The sequence below is a fragment of the Anoplophora glabripennis genome, unplaced genomic scaffold, assembly GCF_000390285.2.
Source record: "Anoplophora glabripennis isolate ALB-LARVAE unplaced genomic scaffold, Agla_2.0 scaffold614, whole genome shotgun sequence".
Taxonomy (NCBI): domain Eukaryota; kingdom Metazoa; phylum Arthropoda; class Insecta; order Coleoptera; family Cerambycidae; genus Anoplophora; species Anoplophora glabripennis.
The window spans coordinates 67443-74412 of record NW_019416778.1 but is presented as its reverse complement, the minus strand read 5'-3'; the positions used below and the strand labels follow the sequence as shown (position 1 = coordinate 74412).

Below are 6970 nucleotides of genomic sequence, written 5' to 3'. Positions count from 1 at the left end.
CTCCGGACCGTTATTTTATTCAATTTGTAAATGCTTGCTCAGCAAAAAATAGATGACCTCATGACTATGACATCATCATCATCCACACATTCCGCTCTTTGTGTCTAGCCGACATCCGCTATAGAACCATGTTCTTATCAAGAAACAACAACATAATAAGTAGATAAGCAAAAGGAGATCCAGCTCAATTTGCATAATTTAGGGGTGAAGAAGATGTTCAGGGCAGATTCCCTCGAAGAGGTGTCATTGCGAGGCAGATTCCCGCGAAGAGGGGTTTTAGATTTTGAAGAAGATGTAAAAAAAGAAGAGGTTCCGGGTAGATTCCCGCTAGGAGGGGTCCTTCAAAGAAGATGTAAAAAAAGAAGAGGTTCGCGGCAGATTCCATCGAAGAGGGGTCATTTAGATTTTGCAGGATATAAAAAATGTATTTGTGGTAAATAGGTTCATCAATAAATTATCTTCGATATTTGAGCCAGCCTATAATTATTATTATAGAATGCCAGCGCCAAGACTCAGGCGAGCGAGACTTTCACTTTTCTTAACGCGGCTGGAGAAATGAAACGCCGTTTACTTCTGCCCTCATTTTAAAATATATATCATATAATTTAAGAGTGAATCTTCCAAGGAATCTCACAAATTCACGCTAGAGGGCTCTTCGTAGTTTTGAAGATGGTTAAAAACATATTTATGGTTCGAATTAGCTGAGTAACCATCCTTCAAATGAATTAGCGAAATATGCATTTGCTAAGTGTGATTATTAAATATTTTTAATTTTCGATGTTTAAAACTACTTCAAGTCATGTACGGTAGCAACTAACCTTAATTTAATTTTTTTGAAAAGTATCTTGCATTCTCTATGCAAACGAGGAAATAATAATAAGGCTATTCAAGTGCTGTGTGTGTTTGACTTTAAAAAAAAATGTCTAAGTCTGTGTATATATACAGAAAATTGTTTCTATTGAAATCAAAGTATAAACAGTTCTTTCCATCGACTTCTCTTCAACGAGGTTTCTAATCGTAAGTAGAATTTTTATTTATTCTTATTAATTTACAGGTATTAATATTCAACTTCAATATCGTTAATAGGTATTAGGTAATGTAGAATTCACCCTTTCACTGTTTCTTGATGCAGAAGTTTACATGTTATATAATTGAAATATTAATTCATAATTTAGTCAAATTTTATTTCAGTATTTTCAAAAATGTCTGAAGAAATTCCTAATCCTAGCCAATCTACTCCGACGCCGTCACTAGAAGAGGAATGCTGGGATGATGAAGATTACCCAACCTACGATCCTATGCCATATGTGATGGCAAATAAAATTATTAGAAGTCCACCATCGGGCAAATCAAAATCAGAAAAAAAGAAATTTAGAAAAGAGGAAAGGTTGAGGTTGAATAAATTAGAAAATGATGAGGAAATGTTGCGCCTGAATAAATTAGCAGATAATAAAAAATAAAATTTGAAAATTTATTAATGAACTTTTTTTCTCCTAATAGTATCATCAACTGAAATAAAATGGGAGTTTATTATCGAAACAATAAATATAAACCCTAAAGATAAACGAGTAGAATATAAGATGAATGAATTATTAATTCATTTACTATTGAAACAAAGTGAAGATATTAAATTTTATGAATTACTCTTGCGAAAAAGTATGCCGTAATCTGGATTCGAACCAGAAACCTTTAGATTTTCAGTCTAATGCTCTCCCATTTGAGCTATTTCGGCTTATTAAAATATGTTATTAAAATGTTAATTAAAATTTGTTTTGTTTTAAATATCAAATAAAGTGGGGGTATTACATTTTATATATTATAGAAGCAGTAAATATAAAAAGTATATGAAAATTCTATGATAGTGTAATATTGGATTTTGAATTAAACTAAGAGTATAACTCAAATCTTATCAATCGCGAAAAATGAATGAAAGAGAAAGATGTGTTGCTGAGAGAACGTGACAAGCTATTGATTCTCACATCAAGTTAAAGTGTTTATTAAAAATGGATTTACAACAAATATATTACTTACCGAAGAACTACATCAAAACAATTAGTGTATGTGATCTTGAAGACGGATGGCATATATTACCCGATTATATACGAAATGACCCAGTGATAGAGAAATATAAGTCTTGTAAAAAACATTATTTATCAAACACCCACAATGATTTTATAGACGGCCCACCCAAAAGGATTATTAACTGTGAATATTGCATTCAAGAACATAAATGATAATATAGGGTAAACAAAGAAGAATATTATTTATTAATTGTATTATTTCATAATGGGGAATTATAAACACATTTTAAATTTTAAAGTATTTTAATAATTTATTTATTACATTTTACATGTGATATTCATACACTTTTTCAATATCACTAAGAACTAGGTTTTGATTAAACGTTAGATACTCAAGCAAACAGTAACTTTGTTCACAATTGTTTAAGTAACATAAGTTCATTAATTTATCTATACATGTTTCCATCGAACAACCATCGCAATTAGTAATATGAAGTATAGCATTATTATAGAAGATTTTAAAATCTAAGTAGTGTAAACATTTTAGCCTATACTCAATAAGATCCTTAATACTAACAATGCCTTTAATGCACTCTTCGTCAAAGTAAAGAACTGCTTCGCCACTCCTCACCACCAATACATGTCTATCTTCAATCAGTTGGCTGGTTAGCTTGNTAGCGGCACCACCATTCAAGAACATTTGACAAGTAACCGGTAACATATTCACATTTTCTACTTTTCCAGATACTGGGAAGATATACTCCTCTTTATTATTCTCCAAAGTGTACCTACCCACTATTGTAGAATGCTGCTTCAGGCCGTTTATTTTTATCACACATTTACTATGATGTGATTTAGGCTCACAAATATAGAAGGGTTGTGATTCTGGTGAAGATGTTATCATTGTTTGGGAATAAGGAACTGATCTGCTCCTTAACATATGACGACCAAATTTATCGATAGGCATGATGACGTTTTAAACGATGGATATAAAGTGTTTATTTGAAGATGTTGGCAGTTATTTTATAATTTTAGCTTCTCTCATTTCCTCAATGATAAAAAAAAATTCGTTGTTCACAGAGTCATTTCCTGCTAATTGTGAAGCGATTAGGAGACGCAATCTATTTATTAGCTCACTAGGATGATCGTAGTACACATAATCTATTTTATTATCTGTTCAATTTAACACACCACCTTTCGTATAATGTAGTGGTCTAGTGGGTGGGGGCGGCTTTGAGAATGGTTTTGGAATAGAAGCAGTTTTAAATAGTCCCTTCTTTACCAAATATGGTTTTATAATTGTCCTGTATTTTTCACCCCGAGGGCCTTGAATTTGTTCTTCAGGATTGAAGTGTCTACGATAAGCAGAATATCCATGTAATCATCCAGATCCGATTGTTTATATACAGTAGGCTCTTTTTTAAAGAGCAACTCGTACAGACCAGGAGTTCCAACATACGTTACTACATTTACTTTCAAATCTTTTCCAATGATTTCTAAATCGGAGCCTCCAATTTTAAACTTCTCCGTTTCAAGGTCATGTTTCACTCCATACTGACGGTCACTGTCTGTCTCATCTCCTCTAACAGATAAATTTATATATTGTCTGGGAAGAGCATGGTACATCTCTAGGTATTCATTATAAGCTTGTGTGTTTGAAAGATCTTGAAGAAAGGCACGACTTTGCTCCACTTCCTGATTAATTAATTCGTCACTGTTTTGTTGATCATCTGTTTCAGCGGTTTTTTCCGTCTCGTACTGGTACGTATCTTCTAAAAAACTCGGTATGTTCATTGGTAAATAATTGCTGTAGGGGTTAACACTGGATCTTTTTGGTGTGGAAGACCGCGATTCAGTTTTTATTTCTGCCGGTTCTTGCTTGACCGTCACATCTGTTTTAATGGTGGACAATAGTTTTTGTAAAGGTTCCGTTATAGGTTTGTAACTTTTTTCCAACTGAGACTGCGACTGAGCTATATCCGATTTCAAACTTTGATATTTTTGTTTCACTGATTTTCTGGTTTTAACCAACTGCCGTGCTAATTCTTTATTCATGGTTGATATGCTAATGAGCGGCATCGATAATTCCATGTTTATTTATGATCTAAAGGACAATGAAAGCGTCAAAGCCTTTTCTGTACCTTCCACCAGACAAAGGATAGCTTTTGTCTATAAGCAGAAACCCAAATTTATCTTTCCAAGATTCTCCACAGATATATTTAAATTCTTGGAGAGACATGTCAACATTGACGTGATCATCGTAAATGTGTTTTAGATTAGTGACATCTTGTTTGAAAAGCACTAAAAAGTTTGCATTATCTCGTATTAGTTGTTTTGGAATCGATGAATATGTTTGACTTAAATAGAAACAGTCTGTATCTTTATGTCGTCCAAAACAAAAATAATCCCTGCACACCACATCGTCGAATATTATAATAGAATTGGGCTTTATTTCACTTGGAGGAACGACATCGTTACCATCTTGATACTCATAGTATCCAATCTCTTTAATGGGTTCCAGTAGCTGTTTCAGATACTCATATTTCGGTTGATATAGGGATTTTGAGTAAACGTACACATTTTCAAACCTCAAACCATTTGGGTGTGCTAATAAACTTATTATGGCATTAGTTTTACCAGACCCAGAAACGCCAACAACGAGTCCTCGCTTAGAAGAGTCTCCAAAAAGTGGGCCGTGTTTTTTAAACCTACTTAATGAAATATTATCATCGTGATTAATTACCGGTAGCGAAATATTCTGCTTTTCGATCCTCATTCTTAAGGAAAATTTTATGTACTGTACGTCCACGCAATACGTAAAGTATTTATAAGGTATAAAAAAAACAATTAAATTTAGTTGTATTGAAGTATCACGCCAGAGCATATATATAAATGCTTGTGCCCAACCCATCCGCAGTTAATCGACAGAGAAAGCGAGTAAAAAGAGGTTCTGGGTTTCTCAATACGCTTATAAACAAACTTCCGATAGAACTACACATTCCTGGTTATAACTTTTGTGGACCCGGTAAAAAACCTAAAAAAAGGCTTGCTAGAGGCGATACTGGCATTAATCCTTTGGATAACGCATGCCTCGCTCACGACTTATCATACAGTGACAGCTGTAATATAGATCGTCATAAGGCAGACCGCATCCTTGAACAACGTGCCTGGGAGAGGGTTAAATCCCAGTTTCGGAGAAAAGACTGCAGCGTGGGCTGTTACCAATGCAATGAAGGCCAAAACTAAGCTAGGAATGGGATTGCAGAAGAAGAAGAAATATGTGAAACGTAAACGAGGTCGGGCTCTAAGTTTTAACCAAGCAGTACAAAAAGCTCGACAGGGTATTCGGGGTAAAACATCTAGTAACCTTGGTGAAGAAAGCAAGCTCTATCACCAATAGGAACGAACAAGATAACTAGGCCTCGAAAGCGCATAATTCCTATTCCCAAAACTGGTAGATTTCTTCCTCTCATTCCTCTATTTGCCGCTTTAGGTGCTCTTGGAAGTATAGGCGGTGGAGCTGCTGGAATAGCGAAAGCTGTGAACGACGCAAAAGCCGCAAAGGAAAAAATGGAGGAGGAGAAAAGACATAACCTGGTCATGGAACAGGCTGCTCTTGGAAAAGGCTTATATCTGCGTCCTTATAGGAAAGGAATGGGGCTTTCTTTACCATAAAAAAACTCCCAATGAAGCTACCTCGTCGTGCATTGACTAATGTGGATTTAGTTAAATTTGCTAAAAAGTTACGTATTCCACATTTCCGAGGAGTATACATGCAGGATGCCCTACCAGTAAAGATAAGAAGAAACGAATGTGGAATAGTTAATTTGGATATTTCGTCAGGACCAGGCACTCACTGGACGGCATACGTAAAGAAAAACAAGACAATATTATACTTTGATAGTTATGGTAATCTGAGACCTCCGAATGCAGTAACAAAATATTTTTATAGCGATGGTAGCTTAAATACAATCAAATATAATCATGATAAATTCCAGCGGGACAATGCAATAAACTGTGGACACCTGTGTTTAAAATTTTTATATAATCTATGTAATTGAGAAAAATCTGTTTATTATAAATAAAGTTTTAACTGTTCAACATGTCTCTGACTTTGGCTTTATCTGGAAATACGTCTATTTTAAGTGCAGAGTATAACCCACCAATATACTTAGATGATGACGCTGAATATGTGGTTGGTCTATCAGATTTTGAAACCTTCAACGTAATTCCAAACATCGATGAAACAAATAATAAGTTTACATATGGTAATACGACACTAACAATTCCAGTTGGAGCTTATGAAATTACCGATATCAATAATTACCTACATGAACAAATATCAACTGCCAATATTAACATCAGAGCCAATCGGAATACATCAACTGTCACCATTGATACTAATGTTGACATAGATTTTACGTATGAGAAATCCATAGGACGTCTGTTGGGTTTCAAAAAAAGAATTATTAAAGCTAATACACTGAACGAGTCTGATTTTCCCGTCCAAATAATTAAAGTCAATGCTATATGCATAGATTGTAACATAGCGGCAGGTTCATATTTCAACGAAAAACCTGTTCACATTATTCACCAGTTTTTTCCAACCGTGGGACCAGGATATAAAATAGTGGAATCACCTCTGAACATCTTGTACTTTCCCGTAACCGTTAAGACGATCAACAACTTGACTGTTAAAATACTCGATCAGGACGGAAATCTTATAAATTTTCGTGAGGAAACTATATCGGTCAGATTAAATCTTCGAAAGCTCTAGAGATGGTAGTTCGCTACAATACAAAATGTTGTCGACCAAATATTACGACGAAACGCAGTTATAAAAGAAGATCCAAAAACCAATCATCCGTTAGTCCGAAGAAGAACGTTATTAAAGTAACACCAGAGAACAAGAGATTCCTGAAGTCCCTCGGTTTTGAAGTTCTCATATA

At 34.6% G+C, this 6970-nt stretch overlaps 1 non-coding gene across 1 annotated transcript; it reads right to left on the bottom strand.

The window, feature by feature from the left end:
* Nucleotides 1-1659: 1659 nt before the first annotated feature.
* On the bottom strand, nucleotides 1660-1732 carry Trnaf-gaa. The gene has a single exon. It is a non-coding gene; the product is annotated as a tRNA-Phe (tRNA).
* Between the last annotated feature and the right edge of the window lie 5238 nt (nucleotides 1733-6970).